Source organism: Motacilla alba, chromosome Z (genome assembly GCF_015832195.1).
Source record: "Motacilla alba alba isolate MOTALB_02 chromosome Z, Motacilla_alba_V1.0_pri, whole genome shotgun sequence".
NCBI classification, from domain to species: Eukaryota; Metazoa; Chordata; class Aves; order Passeriformes; family Motacillidae; genus Motacilla; species Motacilla alba.
This window is the reverse complement of record NC_052046.1, coordinates 10,072,834-10,098,288: the sequence shown is the minus strand read 5'-3', so window position 1 is coordinate 10,098,288 and position 25,455 is coordinate 10,072,834. Positions and strand designations below refer to the sequence as shown.

The 25,455-nt window shown below is 43.8% G+C and overlaps 1 protein-coding gene across 5 annotated transcripts in view; it reads left to right on the top strand.

Annotated features, from left to right (window-relative positions):
• Nucleotides 1–25,455, top strand: part of PDZD2 (PDZ domain containing 2) — a 202,826-nt gene that overhangs the window by 86,034 nt on the left and 91,337 nt on the right. Inside the window, exon 1 of one of the 5 annotated variants that reach the window (XM_038123278.1) lies at nt 1,515–2,029. The exons of the other annotated variants lie outside the window; for them this stretch is intronic. The gene's annotated coding sequence lies outside the window, so the exon portion shown is untranslated. Of the gene's footprint in view, nt 1–1,514; nt 2,030–25,455 lie in introns of those variants that run through there. 5 annotated transcript variants of the gene reach the window in all.

The following is a 25,455-nucleotide window of genomic DNA, read 5'->3' as shown; positions in this document are numbered from 1 at the left end:
CTAGGCTGCTTCTGCCAAGGTTTTATCAGGCAAGACTTTGCATCTTACTTTGCATTTGAATAGGAAATTTGGGTCATGTTTTGTGGCCCATAGGATAAACATTTGCTGGATCCTTCTGGACTTCCAAGTACGATAGGAGATTGTGCAGAATAACTGCTGTGGTCTCTTTTCTGTTTATGACTACAGCATAAATAGGTAGTGACACCAAAGGAGGCATCTCAGGGTGTGATTCCTACTCCAAAACTCTTTTGTATTATTATAATAATCAGGTCATGGGCAAAACACAAACAGTTTTTGGGTGGGGACTCAGAACAACCTCTCCTCCCACATTAATATCCTGAATTTTGGATTCTGTTTTGCACAGAGGAATACATGTAAAGAAGAGGTGATGGGGAGGCCTTAGGCAGGAGTCATCTGGGAGCTACTTATTTTCCTAGGAAAATAATGCTGGTGACCGTTTCTCTCCTCTTGAACAGAGGCTATGGAATTTGCTGTCCATATCCTGGATGAACTTCCCAGCCCCTCTGCTGCTCGGAGGATGCATGCAGCCATCACAGCCTCCTCTCACTGTGCTCAAAATCTGGTCTCTGCTTTTTAAATGAAGGGGCTTATGAGTTTGGTTTGTTTGTTTGGTTTTTTTTCCTCATGAGATGTCAGGCCATGAATCATGGTGGGAAGGGAGGCATTTCCTGGTTAGCAGTATTGAGTCCCAGAAAGTCACACATCTCAAGGATTGAAAGCTTCCCTTGGGGTTTGCTCTAGGTGTGTTAACTATTGGTGTGTTTCATTTTGGCACCTAATTAACTGCCTGCGCTCCCTGGGAGCTGAGGCACTGACATCAGGCCATGCATTTTGCTCGACGGAACACAGGTTAGAGGCTCTTCTGTCTCCTTCTGAACTCCTGTCTCCCTCTAAACTCACAGAAGGCTGAAAATCACGCTGAAAATCCTGAAAAACAGGTGAGACAGTTATTTCTGTGCAGGGTAGTACTTCTGGGAGCCAGAACTGCTGTGAGCAAAACTAAGCTGTTAAAAGATGGCTTGAGTACAGCCGGGGACTCAGTGGAACAATTTAATCCCTGTCCATCTTGATTACAGTTGTGATCTGCTCACTCCTTGGACAAATATAGTTACACCTTTCCCCCCCGCCCCCCCCCCAGTTATTGTGATGGGTTTTCTACCTGTATATGGCCAAAACTTCTGTATCAGGAGATGGCCGTGTCCATGGCTGTATAGTTTAGATGGCAGAAGTAGAAAATGTAATATTGGCTGTAATATTAGGTCTGCCGGGAATCGGCTGCCACACACCTGGAAAATGGCCGTGAGATGTCAAATGACAGCCTGTGATAAAGACACTTGGCTTTGGCACAACAGGCCAGGCTCTGGGAGGGAAACAGCTCCTGGCAGTTTTGTACAAGAAGCAGTAGGGATTTTAATTTGGATGCCGCGAGTGAGAAAGATTTTCAACGCGGGGGGGGGTGGGGGGGGTGGGGTGGCGCATACACAGGACACCTCTCAACAGGAGCCTGCTTTGGGTGGAGCAAGTGTGAGAAGCACCGTGTCTAGAGCAGGTCCCGCTGGAAAGCGACCTGTGAAGGTGCCCGAAGGCAGCGCAAGGCTGCTCGGCACATCCCCCGGCGGGGGCGGCTGGAGCTCCGGGAGGGGAGGGCGCCGGAGGCGAGGGCCTGGCTCTGTCCCCAGACACCGGGCGGGGGGGTCCCTGTGCCCCGGGGTCACCGCTCCCACCTGCGCGGCGGGCGGGGCGGGGCGGGGCGGCGGCTCGGGGCCGTGCGTGGCCGCCTGCAGCCGCGCCCCGCGCCCGGGAGGCGGCGGCGCCGCCGACGAAGGTGCCTCCCCGCCGGCAGCAGCGGCAGCAGCACTGCCAGCAGCAGCAGCAGCAGCCACCGGCCCCGCCACCGGCACGGGCACAGCCACCGGCACAGGCATCCGCACAGGCACCAGCACGGGCACAGGCACCAGCACGGGCACCGCCGCCGCCGCGCAACGGCTCCGCGGCTCGGCGCCGGCAGGTGATGGAGCGGATGAGCTGGGGGGCGGGTGTGCTGCGGGGAGCAGCCGTGTCGCCCGCGGTAGCGGGGAGGCTGAGCCCGGCGGAAGGACGGGAGGCGAGGCGGACAGCGGCGTGGAGCCGCAAGTTGTGCCGGCGGCCGGAGCGGGGCGGGTGTGCGGCGGCCCGGGGGGACCCGGCTGCGGCTGCCGGGCTCCGGAGGGTCCGTGCGGGCGGCGGGAGCCGCGGTGACCCGCGGGCTGCGGGACTCTCCCCACCCCGAGGGCCTCGGGTTCGAGGCTGGGCAGAAACTTCCTCTGGGATCTGGCAGGAGGGTACGCGTTCCCGTGGGGACAGTAGTCGGTTCAAAACCATTAAACAGTTCGTTTGGAGAAAATCTTTACAAGCCCAGGCACAAACTGCTTTCCTGTAGGACACACGAACACCAGATTTTTAAAATGAAAGCGCTGCTGAAAGCCTTGCAGAGGAGCTTCTCTTGGCAAGCCAGCGTACTGAAGGCTTTTAATAAGGAAAATATAGTCTTTCAACTGGATGCAAAAAATAGAGCTGAATTATTACTTCCTAAATCTATCATGATTCCTGGCTTTCAGTTAGGAGAGCTTTTGGTGGCGTTCAAGTGCCACAACCATCATGTTCCTTAAATATCTCCTAATCCCCGAGCAAACAAAAATCTATTGGTGTTTAGTGTGTTTGGTACATGTAGGTCAGAGCTGTACTTCATTCTTATTTCATAGTTACTTTGTGGTGATAAAAATCCAATGCTTCTGCTCAGCTGAGTTTTGGCAGGGTCCTCTCTTGCAGCGGAACTGGGGGACCTTCTAAATGAAGCTAACAAGTAAAATATGTTTTGAAATGGAGTGCAGATGGGAAACCTCTTAAGTATTGTGTTGCACAACAGTGCGCTGTGTGTGCATTTGGCTTACGGAACTGGGGTTTGTGAATGCATCCACAATCTGAAATGGACACTGTGCTCTTCAGAAATATCATGCATTAGTGTCTGAAACAGCAGCAGTTCTGATGATAAAGGTTAATTCCTCTCTCTCCTGATAGTACTTAGGATGCCCTGGTACTGGTGTCCTGGTACTCCCCTGACAGTACTCATGACCCCTGGTCAGCATGTTTCTTAGAAATTTGTATATGTCCTAATTTTTGAATTCTGAGGTATTCTTAAATTGTGATTAAGAGGGATAACTGGTGCTTGCTAGCTCAGGTGGGTGGTGTCTCAACTTTTTTAGAGCTGTTTTGTGAGTTACGAAGCTTTCCCTTGTATTGTGCAGCACCTGTGAATTGCCATTTCATACTGACTGATAGCAATAGACTGATAGTAACACCCTCAGCAACAGAAATTGAGGATCACTATCCCAGTTTCTTTATCCCTGCATCGCACCCTTTCTTCACAGTAGGGAGTGTCCCTTTAGCTCCATCTCCTGGCTCAAAAAGAGGATCCCAATTCATTGAGAAGGTATGGAGAGATGGGAAGCCTGTGGGTGTTATTGGTAAAAAGTGAGTGAAAAGAGTGATGAAGGCTTTTTCTTCATCTTGAACTGTGTGGTCTTGGAATCTGTTACACCAAGGTCCCTCCACTCTATTGGAAGCTGGAAATTAGGTTCTTACTTTTATTTCCTGAAAAGAGAGCATATATCCTCTTCTACTTCTTATGTCTTGGAAAGATTTTTCACTTAGTGACTAAATATTATCATGGTATTTAGAGAATCATAATTTAGAATTTCTTTCCTCTCATGGATCTGCTCTCAACAGAAGGGTTAGTCATCTCGCCTGATACATCTCTCTGTGTGATATTTTCGTGGAAATGTGTTAATGATATATCCTTTATGTCATGATTTTTCTGCATGGTCAGGAAAGTGTCTTTTCTGCAAATTATTAATCCACTTGAAATAGAAAACCTGTGGTGCTGTGGAAGGATCTTGCTGTGATTTAGCAGATGTATAACTATGATTGACTTTGTGTGTGAGCAGAAGGAATCCTATTCTGCAAGTACAGTGAGATGGCAGGAACTTTCCTTTCTGGAGCATCTTTTGTATGCCCTCTCTTTAATGGAGAACAACTTCCTTCAAATGCCAGAGACAAGAGGGAAAGAGCCTTAGCCAGACTGTAGAACCAGAGTGCTTGTCTTGCTTGTGACATCCACATTCTGTATCCACCCACTGTACCCCGAACTGAAAGGGGAAGGTATTGGGTTGTGCTGTCACTGATGCTTAGTGTTTGAGGTACTCATGGGGGTAGCAAAGCAATAAGGTATAACTTCCTAGAGCTGGTCAGCTATGTGAAATTTGAAAGTTCTGCATAGTTCCAGCAGGTGCCAAACAGTATGTCAGTGCCATGTAGTGCTTCCTTAAGTATGATAAATCATGTGGGTTTACGGTAAGAATTTACAAAGACAGCATGGTGTGGTCTGGGTGCTGCCTGTGTTTTTTTGTTTGTGGGGCACTCTCAGTGGAGATGTTTCTAACTGTACCACTGGACAGCAGTTTTCTCTGCCATGGGGCAGAGACGTGCTCTCTGCATGCAGAGACATTCCTTCTAACACATGCAGTCTGGCAGCAGGGGGACTCGGGGAAGGGGACAGATAGCTCCTGTTAGCTGTGGTGGCTCACAGCTTCTCTCTGGTCATCCAGAACCCTTCCCTTAAGGCTAAACATTGGTGACTCTCTGAAATAATTTTTTGTCTGCAGAGTGCACTGTGGAGAGGGAAGATGATTCTCAGCAGATTAGCTCAGTCTATGTTTTAATGTCTGTGCTTAGCTATTTACCAATCTTTGTGCTTGATAGGATCACAGAGTCACTAACACCAGCCCTCCAAGGCTGAGCTGAATTGTTTTCTGACTTATGTATCACGAAGAGATGCATCAGCTCAAGAGATTCCAGCTGCAGAATGTGTGTGTGTGCAGCATGCTTTGTTCAGATGTTATTTCCTTAATAAAATTGCTCATTTGGCATGAAGGGTTGTTGGCTGGTTTGAGTGTTAGGTTTTTTCTCCACTCTCCTAGCCCTGGGATACAACAGTCAAGTTTTCTTTTCTCTGGCTGGTTCTGTAAGGTAATTTAAGGCCCACAGTCTTGGTAGAGCTATGATTGCAGGGAACTTGAGGTGGTAGCCTGTTTGACATGTGTGGGTAGAAATGAATGTTGCTGTGTACTGCATGTTTGCTAGGAACTGCAGAAAGGCATCAGCCCCTGAGGAATGCTGGCTGGAAATGCTGGCTGCAAACATCCTAGTTAGGTTTGAGTTACCTGAATGTGCCCTGACTTCACACACAGACTCAGACACATACACTTTCATTCATGCACAGTGTACTCTGAGATTTCTTCAGATCTTGTAATTTTTCTTCTTCCCTCCTCCTCTTTCTCCTCCCCCCAACCTTGCCCTGTGGTAGCTGTCGCTCTAGTGCAGAGGCTGGGTTTGCAGCAGAGCCTGCACTGCCTGTGAGATGGTTCACAACTTGTGGAGCTGGATTTGGTACCTTTGCTCTACCTGATGAGCAAGAAACATTTTGCTCATCATGGGAATGTTATCACTCATGGAGTAGTTGCACTCAGTGTTTTGCTAGGCTAAAGACTTGTAACAGCCTGAGACTGCTAATGAGGAATAATATATTCAGTTAAAATACACAGTGGAATTCTATTATTGTAGGCCAAAATGTAGTAAATTACTAAGAGCTTAGTCCAGGATTCAGGGAAAATGTTGTCTTTTCTGCAGAGTGCTTTGTGAATGGTGATAGTGATCAGTGGTTGAAGTCACATGAGCCAAAACCTGGCACAGGTCCTGGTCTGTTTTTCAGAGTTGTAGAAAACTGGGGTGTGTGGAAACACTCTGACTTGAGGACACAGCCTCAGTCCATCTAGTGTCTCAAAGGCCGATCTGCAGAACTAATGACTGTGGGAAGGTGATCACAGCACTCTGTTGTCTCAGCTCAGGTCCAGTAGATCCCTAAAGCCTTAGGAGAAGGTGGCTCTGCTACCCCTAGACATGCATAGGATGCAGTGTGGCTGTGTTTGCTTACCCCTGTACTGGAGTGAGCTGGCCTAGGTGTGCTGGCTTTGGGGCATGTCATACCCATGTCATGTTTTGTTTTTACATATGCAAATCTCCTCCTGACAGTAAGTGATTGACTAAAACTAATGTTATGTAAATCCAATGTAAATCTGAAACATAAGTTGAGCATTGCAAGGGGAACGTTGTTAGTATGGCTGCCAGCATTGCTTTCTGAAAATTGAGATCCACACTGGTGTAGTTCACTTGTCCCACAACATCTTGGTTTGTCCCACATGTCCCAAGAGCATGAAGAAGCTCTTGGCTGCAGATGAATTCTGAAAAGAGCTGAAATTTGCAGTAATTTGCAGAATTTGACCTTTTGTCTCAAGAAACTGTGTTGTGGCTTCCAAGCACTACTGTGAGTTTATACAAAATAGACAGGGAGTGTATCTGTGAATCCCTGCAGCTGCTGTTGAACTGGGAAAGCAGCAAGGGCAGTGTTGATGTTGCTGACACAGGAATTGTAGAGAGGAACAGGAATCTTATCCTACTGAACAGGAAGGAAGCTTATTTTCAAGTTCTTGTCCGTAAGGATGGTCAAGAATGCTTTGGTGGGGTCAGACTTATGTGCTGTTTGTTCACAGATTATCTTGCAGTCAACTAATAGTACCAGGCAAAAGACCTTTGTCCTTTGTCTTTGAACACTGACCTTCCTCTTTTGGGGCAGGATATTTTGTGATGTGGGTTGATCCAGTTATAGCTCTGGTGCTCTTTTAGGTCAAAGCTGAAAGGGGGGGATGCAGCAATGAAAGCAAAAAGTTATTGAGATCCTTAAACACACTGACATGTAGGAAACAGCTTTTAAAAGACCTTTTTAAAATATGAATGAGCGTGAGATGTAAATGACTTGCTAAGAGGCCAGTTTCCAGAGACAGGATAACCATAGGGGACTGCTTGGCTTGTACTGTATATTCATCTGATTGGCTGAAGTTCCTGGCTTTTTCCCAGATTCTTTAATGTGAAAATATTTATTGAAATTGATGTCTTGATTCTGTAGGTCTTGACTAGTGACCTAGGGAGAAGTGTGACATGCTGAGCTGATACTCAGGCTTTTTGTGGTTGAGTACAAAACAGATTTGTTTATTGACTGAGTGGTATCTCCGGTGTAAATTCTCCACTGCTTGGTTGATGATGAGCCAACTGGTAAGAAACTGGGGAAAGTTGCTTTCTTCAGCAAAGGGAAGTTATTTCCTGTATCTCTTCTGGGAAGAAGGCTGTGAAGGATGTAGAAATGCTTTGTGCATGAAATCACTTCAGCTTTTTCATGTTATTAATGAAATACAAGTGAAAAAAATAAAATGCTTTTGGTAGGTGCCACCTTCTTAACAAGACCCAACAATGATCTAAAGACCTAAAACTGTGCTGCCCTGCTGAATTCCCAGTGCTGATGTCTGAATAGCAGAGTAGGGAGTAAAGAGTGAAAAAGGACTTGGGAATGGAACATTCCTCTAGGGTGGTGGACACATCTGTGAGGGAAAGCAAAGGAGAAGCTCTGAAAAGTGCCTGCTAGCAGTGCAAGTGAACTGAGACAGGTAGGATGTGTCTTGTAGACAGAGCACGTGTTTGTCCATGCAGCAGCATTTTCTGTCTGCTTGAGATACAGCTGGGCTCTTCCGAGAGAGCTCAGAAGTTATGGGGCTTCAAAGGGAATGAATGCTCTTTTCAGGGCACTCACTCTCCAGCTGGACTTAAATTATTTGTAATTTACACCAATCTGTAAGAATGCGTCTGCTCTTTCCTAGCTGTAGGCTCTGTTTTAAGTTTTGGATAAGGGTAGTGTCTCATCTCATGTCCAGCTGCTGCAATCCTTTAAAAGTGTTGCTTTCACTTAAAAAATCATGATGTGCCTTCCATAAAGCAGTAGTTTAGACCAGCCAAGATGGTCTTTGAGGTTATCCTCCAGCAAAGAAACTTCTAAAGAAGCTGCCACTCAGCCACGATACTTGAGCAGCCTTCCAGAAACAGCTGCTGGGGATGTAGAAGGCTGAACTTTTCATGGCTGAAAAATTAGTCTTGCTGTTAAAACTAAAATTTAGGAGAGTGCAGGTGCCTGCGAAGTGCAGCAGCTGGCTTGAGCAGCCAGGGCACTTCTGGAGGAACAGGGAAAAATAATGTAATATTGTCTTGCAGGAGCTCAGCTGCCATGTGAAAACAGTGCAGAATTGGCCAAAGGCACTTATTTGTGCTTCAGGTGAATTGCAAGAGAGTGCTCAGGGAACATGGGGAACACACACTGATTGTTTTAAGGACACATCAAAGAATTGATTATAATTTGGACCTCAAAAGCTACAATATACAAATAGTTTCCACTCTTGTTCCCATTGCTTAGCAAAACCTCCTGCTAGTGCTTCGTTAAGAGCATGAAATTGTTGTCTTTGGTGTTGCAGTGATGACTTTCAGAATTCTGTCTAATGAAGAAACTGTTGGATCTGCCAGTCTCAAAGATGCAGCACAGTGAAAGTACCAGATTGTGATCCAAAGAATAGAGGGAAATTGGTAATTTCTGTTTGTATAAACTGTGTAATTGACTAATGACTCATTTTATTCTCATAGATAAGGAGTTTAGGTGACCTAAAAATACCCTATATTTTATTGTAAGGTTTGAAGCTTGAGTAGTAACTGCAAATATATAGATATATATATACATGAAGCCCCTCTGTGGGCAGAGTATTTGGCTGTAGGGAAAAAAGTCTGACATTAGCTAGTTGTTCAGTTTGTGTCTTTTCTAAATCTAAGGCGGTGGTGGGATGGTAAATTCACAGAAGAAAAGCTAGCTTCTAGGGTGCACATCTCCTTTGGCAGAGGCAGTAGTTAATGGAAGTAATGTGGAGTCTAATTTCTGTCCTGCTACTGAGGCATTTTGAGCCTTTAAGATGCTGCAGAGATGCCTTCTGTAGAGATGCTACAGAAGGCATAAACATCCACAGGTCTCTATAATGCAACATATGAAAAAGGTATTTTTATATAAATATTTGAGAAAGATGTTTTTGTGTTGGCGGATTTTCCAGGCGCCTCCTCCCTAATCCCACTTCTGATGCAGTACTCTCGCACTCGCCTCACGCTCACTCGAGTGTCTGCAGGAACACTGTCTGGAAGGGTAATGTCAAAAGCATCAGTCATGGGTCTTTATACTGATTGACATTAATTAGCCTCTATGTTTTCCTTCTCGCATCCTTGTCCCCTTTTTAACTTCATCTTTTTCCTTTGAAACAGAGATTAATTTGGAGCAGCAAGATAGTCAACTGCCCTTATTTGAACCTGCCTGCACTCTTAATTTTGTTGGGCAGTGTTGGGGTAGAGTGAGGGAGTTCAGCCATGAGGGTGAATCATTTGCCATCACAGGGATGGTTTCTAAAGCCCTCAGCCTCCTTTCCTTTAGAAGTGTGTCTCTTCTAACTGATTTTGAGAGACCTGCTGTGCTTTTCACCAACCTCCCTTTGTTGACTTTTTTTTACTTGATTTGGGCATAGCCTCAAGTTTTCTGGGGAGAAGTCATCCCCTTTTCAACTGTGTAAAGATTTGAGAAGCCAAAGTAGCTTCTACTGTGTCTGTGTCATGAGTGTGGACTCTCCATATACTTAAACACCATGTCTCCAGGGTGACAGCACAAGACCTGGTGGCAAGTGGGGGGAAGGTCTGGGAGGTTCTGGGCAAAGCAGCTCCTGAACCTTGTTTGGTGAGCTCACTGGGCTGTAGATGCTGAGGATGTATATTATCAGGATCTACTTTGCCTTTCTTGCATAGTTGGCCATATTTTTCGCTGTCTTCAACAACCATCTTGTAGAGTTTCAGGTACTGAACAGTCAGTCTCCTACCTGCCTGATAGGTTTTTTTTTTTTCTTTTTTTGCAAGCCTCTTTTCAGGTTCTGGCCTAAGCCTCTTCTTAGGTGGTTTGTACTGCTGTATCTTTTCTTTTTTCCCCCTCAAAGAGAGCCTTCGTTTTGCTCTAGGAGCAAAGCCATCGCCTTTTTGTCTCATTGGAGAGGTCATCCTGCTCACGTTTCCTTGCATTATTCCAGTGTCACATAACCTTTCTTGAACTCCGTAACCTGAAATTGCAACATTGTTCCAGCTGAGACCTTACTAGTGTTTTGCATATTTTCCCATTCCTCAGTGAGACCTCGAACAACATCTGTCTTTTTTACACTCTTGCCATGAGCCACTAAACCATCCAAATCTTTCCCTTTCTATATCACTTCCAACTGTTGAGCTTTCAAGCTGCAGAACATATTTCTTTAATCCTCAAGTGCATGACTGCACTTGGCTTTGTTACAAGCTGTACCTCCTGTCAGTTGTTTTAGTCCTCAAATGTTCTGAATACACTTCTGCCCATCCTCTGAGTTGACAGACTTTCTCATCTATATGTTGTCTGCAGATTTCATTCACAGTCCCCTACTTTTCCTATCAAGGGAATTAGTGGAATTGCTGGATAAGACTGTCCCAAAGCGGATCTTTTAGGAAATCTGTTTATAGTTTGTCTTTCTCACCAGAATTTCAACATCTGCACAAGCTGCCCTTCTTCTGCCTTTTGGGAGGTGGAGCTTGGTTTGGCTTTAACCCTGGTCCTAAATAGTAAACAGGATGCATTCTGGAGCTGGGCTGGTGGGTGATCCACACGCAGACAGGCGTGTGGAGTGTTGGCAGCAAGAGTACATGTGTCAGGGCCGTGATGGTAAATATTTCCTCTTGGACAGAGAAAAATGGCTTTGTGTTCTAGTCTGTTATTATCAACACTTAGCAGTTCCTGGAGAATGTTTTTTTTTTTCACTAAGATGAAAAAAAACCAACATCAAACTCAGAAAAATAATAGATACATGTAACCAATCATTTTTTATATAAAGTGGGAATGGCATTTTTAATTTATACTACTCTTAATTGTAAGAATGATCAGAGCTGAAAATATCAGTTGTGTCATCTCTAAGCATTGAAGGCATAACTGAAATAGAATTGTCACTGTCTCACTTGCTTATTTGAGTGTGTCTCTGGCAGAAATGGTCTTGAAAACCTTGATCTATGTCTTTCTTTATGATTAGTGCCAAAAGACCAGAATAGATCATCTCTGTGAGCCTCATAGAAGCCCAGTTCAAGTTGGGAGAGGATTACTGTGGTCTCCCAGAGATCTGAGCAAGCAGCCGTTTCTAAAAACATCAAACACACCAAGTGGGTCATTATAGAATGGGGAAAAAAAAAAGAGCTGTATTTTGAAGCGTATGTTGTATATGCCTAAAATGGCCAATAATCTAAATTATTAATGGAGGACACAACAGATCTGCAGCATTACCTTTATACATTTTATGAATACATGTGTCTGAGAGAGAAGTTTGTACTTGCATGATATTCACTAAAATCCCGGAGGGGGGATTAGGAACTCTGTGGCATCTGTGAGATGTTCAGCTGATGCAGTGAGAGTTTGGACTACACTAGTTTGAAAATGAACAGCATTTGCTGTCCAGCCACAAAAATCCATGTGTGACAGCTTGCTCTCTGTGGGTGTATTTGAAGAGACAATTTAGAGTTTTGCCCTTGTATTACTGTCTGGAGGAGGACAGATCCCATCCCAAACAGTTTTTTTCCTCATAAAGAATCATCTAAAGGTAGGATTTAAAAATTTATATTTTTTCAGAGCCTGACATATGTTCCCTGCTGCTGTTCTGCACATATTTGTTCATCAGAATGCCAGCGTTGGGCTCACAGAATCTCTGTAAAAGTAATGGAAATGTCATGATTGGTTGTTAGTATTTAGTCAGTTGCACAGTGTATGGTTTCTTTTTTTTTTTTTTTTTTTTTTTTTAAATGGCTCTGGAAGCCTTTATGTGGGCTGATCCCTTTAAGTTGCATGACAGAGGGTTTTTATCACTTAGTTCAAAAATTTTCTGCTTGAAGTCCAATTACTTTCCACAAGGTGTGGAAAGCCCCAATTCTCTACAGGGGTTATTTAAGGGAATGTTTGTACTTTGGGTGGCCAGTATAGGAGGCTTTGATCCTTAGATCTGCTGAACTGTGAAACTTGTGCAAAAACTACTTTGCAAACATGAGCCAGTTTTTGTCCTACCACCTGGGTTCACCTGGTTTGTTAGAGTTAATGGAAGAGGAAAGGCTGCATGGGGATGACTGCAGCTGTCTTTCTGAAACTTTTGGCGCTGTCCTAATTTTTGGTTCTGGTGCTTTCTCCTATCAGAACAGATTTTTGAGACCTCACTGCCACAGCTGTGGCGTTGCGTGGGCTGCATAGCTGCATACCAGCCCGGGAATGTTAAACAGAGTTATAATAGATTCTTATTTTCACCTCGTGATTTAAAACAAACTCTCCAACATGTGGTTGTGGCTTGTGTGTTGTCACTTTACAGCACTTGCAGTTTCAAAACAGATGACTGGAATCACAGTGGTTTTTAAGAGCACACTTGCTTTTTCCCCAGGGTTTTCCTCCTAGTGGCAAAGTTCCCTTCTTGCTACCTCCAGTCCAGCAGGGGCCCAGGCGATCGCTCTGGGCATGCAGTGCTTCTGTTCCCCAAAGTCTCCACTACAGAGCTTCTGCTCAAAACTTAACTATTTCAAGTATTTACAGTGCTGCAGATGAGTTTCCTGTGCTGCCAGCTCAGTGAGGCTCCTGGTCCTGCGGCAGCACATGGGGAGGAGGCAGCAAAGCTGAGGATGAGCAGCAGAAATGTCGAGTTTGCCTTATTGTGCAAAGATTTACAGTGTTTGCTGTTGTGTATCTTAGCCTCATTTAAAGTACGCACTTAGGCATGGCTTGTTGTTCTAAAGCATGCCAAATCTCCATCGCTGAATTTACAGGGGAGACACGGGGCCAAAGTCCTGTCTTAGCTACCATATAGGATTTTCCTTTAATGAGGATAGTGAAGTAATTGCTTATTGGGACTTTGGGACCAGATCCTCTCCTAGAATAAATAAAGCTAAGCTCATTTAGAGCAATTGAGCATTAATCTCCATAAGACTTTTCCAAAGATATATTGCAGTGAATGTAACAAGGAAGAGAGCTCATTATTTTCTGAGAGAAGTGACAGATGAGAATGCATTTCCACTCCACAATTATCATCACTTTCTTTTTAATCACATCACTGAAAACATCTAGTGGTCATTGAAATGGCAGTATTTGTGAATGGAGGCTGGATGTATTTAAAACAGCATGAGTGCAGCAATTTTTCTTTCTTACAGTGTATCTTGCCAAATACCTAATTTTCAAAGATTAGAGTCCTGGAGCACAGAGCTGAGGGTCTGATCGGCTGGAGGACATTCACGGCTCAGTAATGAAACACTGATGTATAAAATGGTAATTGATCCCTGGAGCACTGTGAGTACTGAGCCAGATGACATTATGTGCAGATTCCAGCACGGCAACAGAAACTGTGCAAATGTTGGCACAGAGGGTTAAATGTGAGATTAACTAACCATGTTCTGCAGAGATGGGGCTAAAATGAAATACACCGTTCAAAATATTTGGGGTGGTTCGTCAGAGAAGAGGTTTTCCATGCAGTTCTAATCTCTGTATGCTTGTTTCACAGATGCAGTCAGAGGTGATTTCTTCTTTAGGAGGGACTGCTGAAATTTACTGCTAAGTCCAAGCCTGACCAGTCACAAAAAAGTCACTTTGAAAGCTAATGGTATTTTTTAATGCACCTGTATCTGTTATATGTTACTTCTGCAGACTCTTTTAAGAATATTGCTTGCTGAGGAAAACTTTTTCTGTAGTGTTAGAAAGGTTGCTGCAGCACTTCAGTTCCAAAATAATTAAAAATATAGTCCCCACCCTGCTGCTGTTTTTAGACATTTGGGTTTGGCCTGTATGACTTGTCCCTCCATGCAGTCCTAACAGAACTCGTTCTGTGTGGGTAGTTAAGCAAGCAAGATGTTGCAGTTGTGACGATGGATTTTGTGCCCCTGGGTACACTGGGAGGCTGAGCTGGATCTCCTCTGTGGTTTCTGATCTTCCTGGAGTAATGGTGCTTCTGTTGTCCCCGTGGGCTGCTGTAATTGCAGGTTCAGTACTTCCCATGTTTGTTGCCGTGCTTGGAGACTATCCAGACTCCTTTCTGCTCCACTGGGGGAATAAGGGTCACTTGAATAAACTCCTTTCTTTCGTGTGTGGGTGGGGATAGCACCTGTGTGGTTTATGCAGAGGCATCTAAACTCTGGCTGTCTGAATCATAGTGCAGAGGCTGTTTGAGATGGTGCTCACTGCAGGCTGGGCCCCACCATACCTCTGCCGTAGTCCCCATCTGGTGTGGGAGATCGCTGGTGCATACAAAACATTTCTGCAGCTCTTCCAAGGTAATAAAAGTCATCAGTGTGGGTGGAACAAACATCCTTCCTTCATCAAAAGCTTGGAGAGGTTCAAGGTAGGATAGTAGCCAGCCCCTGGTGCAGGAGAAAAAATTGTGCTTGGGGCAATCAGCTAATCTTTGCCAATTCTCTGCAGTACTTTGGACAAACTTTCTTTGCTTGCGGAGTATTTGACTGCAAGTCAAATACTTGCATAGTATTTGACTAGTTGTACTGGTAATTTTGGATAATGTGAAGGTAAATTGGTATGTGTTTAGAAGGGTAAAACTATTTGATTCCCAGAATACTAGAGACATCAGTCCAGCTCCCTGCCAGCCAGTTCGGTGGTAGAAATTCCTGATGGATGAAGTGACAGTCCATTTTCCAAGCTATTGGACAGTCTCCAAGGTGGATTGCAGGATCTTCTCTTGATTTCTTTCATCAGTTGCCTATTGTGTCTGAAAACAATTGCTCAGTTCTTTATTTTAACCACGGCAAGACTGTGAATTAGGTTGCATGCTTCTTTTCTTTTTATTTCAGTTTTTTTGTTGTTTGTTGGTTTGTTGGGGGTCTTTTCGTTGGTTGGTGATTTTTTTTTTTTTTTTTTTGTTTTGTTTGGCTTTTTTTTCTTCTTTTTTTTTTCCTCTTCTCTTTTTTTTTTTTCCTGCATTGTGGAAGTTGGTAATTCTGCTTCCCCTGTGGCTGATCCCTGGAACACGCGCCCCAGGGAAGTGGTCGCGGCACCATGTCTCTTGGAGTCCAAAGAGCCACTGGGTTTAGTCAAAACTAAGGCAGTTCTGTGAGGAGCAGGACTTGTTGATCTGTATGGGCCCCTTCCAGGTTGAAATGTTCTGTGATTCTTTGTGTGCTTTAACTTGTGCTTGCTAGGATTTGCAAGTACTTGTAGATATCTTGTGAAATTACAGGCTGGTACTTCTGTGGACTTCCTGTCTATTCAGCATAACCCACAAACAGGGCATCCTGAGCTCAAATCAGTTCAGGTAGTTACAGTTAAGTGCTGCTACATGAATTTCACTGTGATCTTGGGTGTTGCTTACATAATTTTGTCTTAATTTTGTGGGGAAATGGGGTTTAAGCATGCTGCAGGTAGTGCTGGTGTCCTCTTGAATCATTCCTGTTTATTAGCCCAGGAGAAAGTCCAAGTACAAATTATTAAGGTGAGTGCAGTGGATCTTCACATAACTGGTGGGCCTTCTATGAGCATAAAAGCCCATGTGCAGAGCAGGCTGTATGATGTCACAAGACTTGCCACCTGCCCCACTTTTGCAGGCAGGTGAAAATGCAGAAAGGCACCTGGGCAGGTTGGTAGAGCTCTCTGTTTTCCAAGCTGCTGGAGTTGTGAGAGGGCTGCCATCTCTACAAAAAATGCAAATGGCAAGAAATGCTTGTTTCTGTTTGATTCATAATCCCCCTGTATTTTTCACTACAGCTGTTGCCTGTGGGGTTTTGAATTACTTGGTTTGGACAAGAGTTGGCCACATGAGTGTCTCACTGACTCTCCCTTTCCCGTTCTGCCTCACTGTGTTGTGCTGTTGGCGTTATGAACATCCCAGGATGATGCGTAAATCCAAATAAACAGAGTTGCCATGGCAATTATAAGAAAACTGGAGAAGCACTTTTGTTCTTCTTGTATAAGGCCTTGTATGATACCATGTTCGTAGAAACTTCAGCTCTGAGTAGGATAATATAATTTTTAGGAGGAATAATGAAATTAGAATCTGATGGATAACCACCTAGTGGTGATGGAGTTGTTGCATTTCATAATTGCCACCTTTTGGTGCCTCACAGCCTCCCAGAGCTCTGGGTGCACTAGGCAGGGCAGGTTTTCTTTGGTTTCCTTGAAAATTTGTTTTGGTTAATTTTCCCCTCCAGAATGTGCCACTTGCTGTGATTTGTGGTGGGTCACTTCTAGTCTGCTCAGTTAAATGAGCAAAATGTCTCTGTTTTCTTCCCCTGACAGCACCATGGCCATCACCAGCTGACAGATGCTCATGAAGTTAGGTCAGTGGTGCTCCACTGCCAGATGATTGTAGTTAAAAAAATATTTGTAAGTGGCTAGAACTTTTTTTTTATTCTTTGCATATTGATTGATTGGCTTTTAGCTGAAGCCAGTACGTATTTTAGACAGATGAAAACCAGATTTTTTGTGAGCATTCTTCTTGTGTCTGTTTGCTTTAAGAATGCTTTTAATGCTTGGCTCAAAGGAATTTAATCTTTTTTTTTTCTTCAGAAGATGATCATTTTATAGCATGTTGGACATTAAAGTTAATACAGGTATTCAGAGTGTATGAAAGGTTTTTTGTACATACATTTTTAACACAAAAATACCTTGCATGCCAGCAATGCCACCAGCTTATTCTCTCCCTTTACCTTGTTCTCAGACCATTTCAGTTCTTTAATCTTTTACAGATGTACCTCCTTACAAGGAAGATTGTAAGTCTATAATTTGCAATAAAGTTCTGTTTTCTTTACATATCTTATCTTGGCAAAAGCACATTAAATATAAACTGGGAAAGTTAAAAGTATAATAAGTAATTAATGACAATGATTTTAGCGCAGACCTCACAGAAGTAATGTATATGTGTATTTTAGAATGTTTCCTAAAATTTGACCATTAGATAATTGCTGAAATTAGTGGAAATATTTGAGTACGAAGGAGAGAAACAGTGACTGTGTAGCAAAATTGGGGAAAGTGTAAAATAAAAAATGGTGTGGTGATCATCATCCATTAGTAGCATGCCTCTATGAGGACTAGCAGGGGCTTAATGCAGAAGTCATTTGATGAAATTTGTTGTGTGGTTGGCAAAAGGTCAGTCTCGATAATTGCAGTGATCTCTTCTGACCTTGAAAGCCTTGAATTGAGTAGCTCTAGTCATGTTTCTAGCAGTATAGGACACAAAATATGGCAAGTCCTTATTCTGAAGAGTTTGCAATGAAAACAAGAGAGATATGGAATAAACAGGATGCGCCAGAGAACTTCAGAGAGGAAATGACTGGGATGTCATTGTTTGTGAAAGTGTCGTCTGTGAGAATGCACTGTAGATTTATAACTTTGAGGCATCATGTAAGAAATGAGCAGAGAGGAGGACTTGAAATGGGTGGAATGATGCATAGGAGAAAGAATGACGAAAAGCATTTTATACTTTGAGAGAAGAGGGGAATGGAAAAAAACCCACAAGGATAGGCCAGTTGCAGTCTTTGGCTGACATATGGGAGAAAAATTAACAAAGGCTGCTTGGACTTTAAATAGGGCTGACTCAATCTGGACTTCCAAGGCAAGGCTGCTGAGTGAGAGCTTTTTGCACTAGAAAGTGTGTGTGATTCTGTGGTGTCTGGTACCCAGAATGGTGATGATGCTGAGCTTTGGTCTGCTCCTTCATTCAACCCAGATTCTGCTGGCAGGACTGAGTTCAGACTAGGCAGGTGCAGCAGTCCTCTTATCTGTCAGCAAGGGGGAAAGATGAAAGTGGTGACTGTGTGCCCTGGTGGTAGAAGTGAGTGAGGGACTGGGTTTTTACCTGTTTGGGCCTGAGTATCTGAGATTGTGTCCCCAAACCTGGGCTGTAGCAACCAACTCTAGGAATCCCCATTCAAAATAGTTACATCTTAATCCATTTTAATATTAAACTGAGAAAAAGATGTGACCTCTTCCAAGTGTTTAAAGATCTACTATGACAGCTTCTAAGTACAAACAGTGCATTTAGTGTGGCACGGCTTCTGTTTCTTGCCAGCATGTGCTGCTCCAGGTATGCATGGATATGTACCTGCTTTGTAAATACAATCACAGGTTTGTGTGAAAAGATCAGGCCCATGTGCATGCCGGATGTGAACTTGGCAGGGATCACTTGCCTTGCTGGAACCACTGGACAGAATTACTGTTTGAAATATAAAGATAGTTGCGGTCTGTATTGTTCTGTTTAATATATCTTTTAAATGGCAGGGTTTCCACATGATAGATTATTTTTTCTGTGTGCACTGAAAGCATTTAAAAAACCGTTTAAATATAATCCATATTAATTTGACTGTATGGATGCCTTTTTAAAAAGCTCTGAGAACAGAGAGAGGAGATGTTGGGAGCGTGCCATGTGCTGCCTCCCATCAGATGCCAAAATTTGTTAGCAGATGAGGCTTTTGGATATTTCCTTGGCGGTCAGGGGGTTCAGAGCAGTTTCAGTGCAGGATATGATATTCCTGTGGGTGCTGTAAATTCTTTATATTTGCAGTGTGATGGATTGCTCTGACTGGAAGAGATGAGCAGTAACACAGGCATGTCTCCCCCTCACTGCTTTCTCCCCTGGGCGTTGGAAGACCTGCATGCTGTGGGTGACTTGCAGGGATGGCCAACATTTGGTGTATGCGAGCTTGGTGACCATTACTGGAGGCTGGGGAGAGCTTGGTGGGTGATGGCCAGAACAAAATTTTCAGACACGACAATAGTGAAGCCATTTAGCAAATACACATGAGAAAGGAGTCCAAAAATGTGGGTGTATGTGTGTAGACAGGCAAGGTTTGGGTGACTATCTCCTGAGGGTGGATTCTGAGTTCTGCTTAATGGTTGCCAGTTGAGGTGAGTCATTGTGATCAAAAAGGATTCGATCTGTGCTGTGACAGTTTGGCTGCTCCTCTGCTCTCTTGCTGGAGCATTTCTGAAGAAGGGCAGTGGGGCTGGTGAAGGTTCTGGAGGACAAGTCTGATAAGAAGTGGCTGAGGGAGCTGGAGGTGTTTAACCTGGAGAAAGGGAGGGATCAGGGAGGAACCTGATCCCTCTCTCTAACTACCTGAGAGGAGGGTGTAGCCAGGTGGGGTCGGTGTCTTATCTCAAGTAACCAGTGACAGGACAAGAGGAAACTGCCTCAGGTTGTTCCAGAAGAGGTTTAGCTTGGATATTAGGAAAAAAGTTCTCCACCAAAAGTGTTGTCAAGCACAGGCTCCCCAGGGAAGTAGTGGAGTCACCACCCTGGATGGAAGTGTTTGAAAGAAATGTAGATGCGGCACTCAGGGCTATGATTGAATGGTGGGCTTGGCACTCCTGGGTTAATGGTTGGACTCAAAGGGCTTTTTCAACCTAATTAATTCCATGATTCTTTATTGGCCCTGTGAGAGAAGCCCTATTCATGTAGCATTTATTTGGTTCCTGGCCTATAGCAAAATTGGTTAAAATTGAAGCATTATTGATCATAAGTAGTACATTATTTTCCTGGATCTTTTTCTCATCCATGCAGAAAAATGAAATACTGCATTATTCATTTTTTTCCCTGCATAACATGGTTGTCTAGTATCTCCTGATCTTTTGAAGTCTGCACTGTGAAGACCTCACAGCTGAAGTGCTAACTTGGCCTTAATCCAAGAATTTTGAATCAAAGTCCCATTACGTTGCTTCTTTGTTCAAGGGATGAAGCCTGTGTTTCTGTGGGACCTGGGCTGGGCACACAGTGTGGATGCTGCTGCCAGCGAGAGCAGAGTGGAGGAGTCCCCTTCTCCCCCAGCTGCCAGCTGCTTGGCAGAAGAAGCAGAAGTCAAGGAGTACACTAAAGTGGAGCCTGAAATGTCCTCAAAGTGCTAGAGAGGACTTTTGGCCTGGTTATGGCTTTTTAGCTGAAGGGAGAGTGTCTTTTTTTGGCAAGGCAAAAGTCTCATGAAACAGGTCAGATCAATCCATCTGCTTTTTTGCTAGAAAAGCAAAATTCAAATGAGACTCGTTATCTGCACAGTTTATATATTTAGGAGTTGCGTTAATTATCCTCATTAGCTTAGTTTCTTGAGAGAAATGCTCTTGATCTTACCCCTTGTGCCAGAAATACAATCTGGAACGAGTCTGTGAAAACAAATAACACATTGATATGGTTCATGCAATGACTTCTGAGTACCCTGCTTGGGCAGCATCTGTCATTGTGATCATTCCTGTCTCGCCTTGCTGGGACCCTTCAGATTATCCTTCCTGGACTTCAGCTGGTAGGAGCTGCCATTTAGCAAATCAGTCCACGTGGTTAAGAGGTACTACTCTCTGATAATACTCCGTGCAGCTTACACTTGTCAGACACTGGAATCTATTTACTGAATTCTTTTCAGACAAGTCGTTTTTGGCACTTTGCAAAGTTTCTTTCCATGTGTCCTCACTGGCTGAATGCTAATTTATTCAGAAAGGCTCAGCTCCAAATGCACAAGACAGTATTTTCAGTGTTTCCTACTGTCTGGACAGCACTGCTTTTGGAGAATTCATGCCTCCTGTCTCCTTTGTGTCCTTAATTTCTTCTGCTAAATGTGTGATGATGTGACACAGACACTTCATACACTTACATTAAATGGCATTGTATTGTGATGGGAAAATCAATCTCCACTCATAGCCTCTTCATTGGGAAACACCCGATAAGCTCATTGTATCTGTACAATAAATTGACTTGAAGTGCCTTTGACAAATGACATCTCTGAATTTTCTAGTCTTTAGTGATTCCTCTAGCCCGGAGGATACAATGAATTAGCTGATCTAAGCTGAATTGTCCTAAATATCCTGATTATTTCTACTGTCTGAACCAGTAGTGGAAACAGAGGAAAACTGTAAAGAGAAAAGGATAGAAATTATAGGGTATGCAAAAAGAGAGACTGTCAGGTCTGAAGGGCAGTTGTTTCCATTTAGTCTGACCTTGTGTATAAAAAGTAGCTGTAGACCTTCTTGAGTGACGTTTGAAACATATAATCACTTAGTCCAAGATTTGGGATGGGATTTTGCTCTCAGTTCCAATTCCATAAGCAGCTCAGATATCCATCTGCATGGCTCTGAACATCGCAGCACCCGATTATTCACGGTGCATTAATGAGATGCAGAAATTAAACCAAGGAAGTGCTTTTGATCTCCTTTACAATCTAGGAAATAAGGCATAGTGTCCCCTTCCCCTGTGAGCTGCTTAGTTTGAGTGAGAGTCACATTAAAATATGTGTAAGCACCAAGAAGGGCTTATGCGCTCTACCAGCACAGAGCTCCATCCTGCCCTGGCACCGGGCGTGCTCCACTGTGACTTACACTCATGGCCTGAATTCAGGCTGTGTTTTCCAGGGCATCTTTGCAGCAGCACGTGCTCGATGCCACTGCCCTCGTGGCTGGGTCGGGAAGCTCAGTGCTGATCCTCGTGCCTGGACATGCTGCAGTGACTTGTGAACTGCATGTTCTTAGTTAGACCTAATTCCCCGCAGGTCTGATCAGTGAGGTGATCTCTGGGTGTGCCAGCCAGTCATGTGCATATGCACAACAGGCACAGTGTGCAGATGAGCTCTTGTGGCTGCTCTTTAATTATAAAAAAAAATAGTTTAAAAGTGGTTAGAGGAGGCCACACCTGGCTTTGTTGGGGTTGGGTCTCTGGGATTGGGCAGTTGCTCATGGACAATTGCGTGGAAGGACCTTGTTAAAGCCTTAATCCAAATGTTTTCTCTTTCATGGTGTAGATTTTGCTTTTTTGTTGGATTTTTTTTTTTTTTTAATGAGAGGAAAGCTAGATGCATCCTATTAATTAGCTGTGGATGTTTCATTGCATCTGATCTGACTCATGCTTCCTCAACCCAAATTTCAGACCTTTGGTAAAGACAAGATCTTATTTCTTGGGAATCGGGTCACTGAGATCAGTTAGGAAAGGAAGCAAAACAAGGCTTTTGAATTTAGGGAACACCTCCACCGATGCCTTGTTCTTAACTGGGTAGTGTTTTAGCAAGGCAAGGTGTTACTAAATCTGTCTCTTGAGTTTGGAAATCTTTGTGAGATGCTACTAGTCAACCAGGTTTGAGTTTGAAGAAAAACAGGCAATTAAGTGGGGAGGCATCAGTTTCCCCTGCCTACCACAAAGAGCCAGCTGATGTCCCAGTAAATTACAGCTGTAGGGAGGTGGTGATTCATCTCTGCAAGCAGCACAACAAGTGGGAGAGCAGTTTTTGGTGAAAGCAATGCTCAGGCCTCTTAGCACACTTACTATTTTCCTGTAGAAACTTGGGGATGGATTAGCACATGGTGTTCTTCCTGGAACCTCCTGAGAGCTCTTTCAGAGGGAAACAGGAATATCGTGTTTTTCCTCCCTTTCCCTTGATCATGGCCATGCTTTCTCACCCTGCCCTTGCGCTGATGCCACTCTTGGCATGGGTGCATGGTCAAACAGGTCAAGGGACTAGTGCTGTTGAAAACAAACTCTTTGTGCTACACTCCCAGGTTGGTTTTTCACACATCAACCCAGTCTGGAAGTGAACTTGAGACATCATCTGGTCAGACATTTCATGGGAATAGGAGACTGGATGAGCTTTTCTCTCTAGCGCTCTGCATGATCACATCCTGGAAACCTCCGTCAATATGGACTCTCCCACATCCCGGGGAGGCTGCTTTTTTTAATTGCATCATATCCCTGGTTTGCTGATGGAGCAGCTGTGTGGCCATGGCACATGGATGGGAGTGCAACAGCATACAGGGACAGCACCTGGTGGCACTGATTCTGCTTGTCCTAATCTTGCTTCTGCTCTCAGCTCTGCTGTGGGTTTGCTGAGTGGCCTCAGGCAGTCACTGTAATCCATCACAGGTTTCTCCACGACAAGGCTAATGCTAGTGACCTATGTGGAGCAGAGGGATGCATCCAGCTTTAGGTAATCCAGTTTAGCATGTGGACTAATAAGGGCTGAGAGCTGAGCCCAGTTTGTAGGTGAAATACTTGTTTGTTTCTTATCTCCTCATGGCTCTGGGGCCGTGGGCGAGCCCACATGTGTGTGGAACATACATTCACATTACATCCCAGTGCAGGGACTGATGAAAGCTGAAACAGCTTGATCTATCAGTTATGTCCCTATAAGGGACCCAGGACATGAGATTGTTTGAATGGTGTGCAGTGATGAGAAGGACATCGTGGAAACCCTACCTGACTGAAAGTAAGTGTGGCTGCTGTGAAAATAGACACAACAAATTGGATTACACTTGAGAGGAGAGTGCTCTTATTCAGTGATGAGTGATGAGCAAAGTGAATTTTGGGCTGTGAATATCATAATGTGATTTATTAGTAATCACTTCCATAGTGGTTTTCATCTATAGATCTAAAGTGGCAATTAGTATGAAGGTACAAAAATATTGTTCTTATTTATTGAGGCACAAAACCCTCAAACAACCTGCTGCAGGGCATTTCATGAGTCAGTGGGGTTGAGCATGATGTCTGCTTTAAGGAGGATAGTTTTCCTGTGATTGGTTTGTGTCTGCCGATGTGATTTGATTAATAATTGTGAATGTGACTTGAAATTTTATGGAGTTGTTTGCTGATGGTGGGTCGGAGCATTGCCAGGACTTGCTGACAGTAGAGGCTAATTCATGCTAATCTGTAGTCTTGGTATGGTTTAATCCAATTCATCTTGAGTAACATGTTTCTCCTTTTAAATCCTAGTGTTCCTTTCTATTGCTTTAGTTAACAAATAGATAGCCTGCATGTTTTAATGGGAAATACAAAAAACCCTTCAAGCCTTGAGAGCTCTGTAGGTGTCCTAGCTGCCCTCAGTTTGCTGCTTTATTGAAGTTGAAGCTGGTTTTCCTCCTCCTTCAATTAAGTCAGATAATTAAATCTCCCTTTTTTAGTCATAGCCATCATTTTTAATCCTGTAGCTCAGCCTGCCAGAGTAAGTCCTCTACATTTTTCTACGCAGCAGATCCCTAGTAAACATGGCATTAAATCCAATCCCATGCTGCTTCTCTCTATTCGTCTGTCTTTTCTTGACCTGGTGCTTTTATGCTGTGTGTTTCCTGTGCTAATGGTTATTTTATTTAAATGCCAGATGCACTGTGATTATACTTTTAGCTCAAAGTATAGGGAGGATTTTTTTAAGTGTTAGATTTAGTTACATGTACTTGATATTTAGAGTACAAGCACAAAGATGTTTTGACTAAAGCTGCCTAGACCCCATCTGACAATCAAATAAAAAGCTGGAAGTTTCAACATGTCTTCAGCAATACTAATTGCTTCCCCGCTTCTGTATTCATTGCATGTCCTTTGTTTGATGGTGAAAGCTTTTAAATCAGCCATTGCATCTTACCTGAAGGGTGCTTTGCAGTTGCTAAGTGTAGGTGTAGAGGATGATGATGTGACAAGGAGCTGAGTTGAAGAACTTGAAGTCTTGTGGGGCTTTATACACATGCTTGGTGACTTCGATGTACCAAACAAATACAGACATCTCTTTCCACTTGGATGCTGTTCTTGTTCAGGATTTCTGAACTGTTTCCTTTTTCCATACCTTCTCCTCATGGAAGCTGCTTTTGGAACTAGATTCAAATAGTTGTTTACTAGTTTCATTTTCAATTAAATTTGAATTTGCTGGGTAAAAGACATGAAGATGTACACAAGAGGTTACTTAAATGGAGATGTGCAAGAAAACCCAGTGCAATATTTGGATTGCTTTATGACACTTGAAAATGAAGGCTTGGGTTCTGTAGCTGCAGTAACTTGGCCCTTTGCATAGAGTGGTTGGCACAATTTTATGCTTACTTTATAGGACTCAGGACTAGATTTACTTTCTTGCTAAGCTGTGGCCTGAGGTAGCAGAATAAGTGATGCTGTGGGCAAATCCATACACTTGTGGCTGGAGTGTACAAAGCCAGCTTGGACACTTTAGCCTGCGCACAAGTGCATCCAAGATGTCTGTATCATAGTGTTCCCAGCTCCTGTTTGTGTCATCAGGGTGCCTTTTTGACAAAAGGCTGTGATGTGTATGTGGGTTTGTGCAAGTTTGTTACATCTCATTGATTGCTGTCTGTTCTGAAGACAGATTAATAATTACCAAAACAAACTGTTGGGTAGGGGGTGTGTTGGGGAGTGGTGCTGGTGCTGTCTATCCAGCAAGGCATGCAGCTGTCTGCCATGTAGTTAGAACGAGGTTGGGTCAGCGGTGCAGAGTGAGACTTCCTTCTTGTCTAGGAAAAGAAGAAAATAAGAGTTTAAAACAAGGAGAGAAGTAAAAATAAGAAAGCAAAAGAATTCCCTGTTTTTGGGGCGTTTTTCCAAATGGGCAGTACTTTGGAAGTAAGAGTTGGCTTCTGCGTTTTGTGTATTGGGAGAGAGCTTTCAAACAACT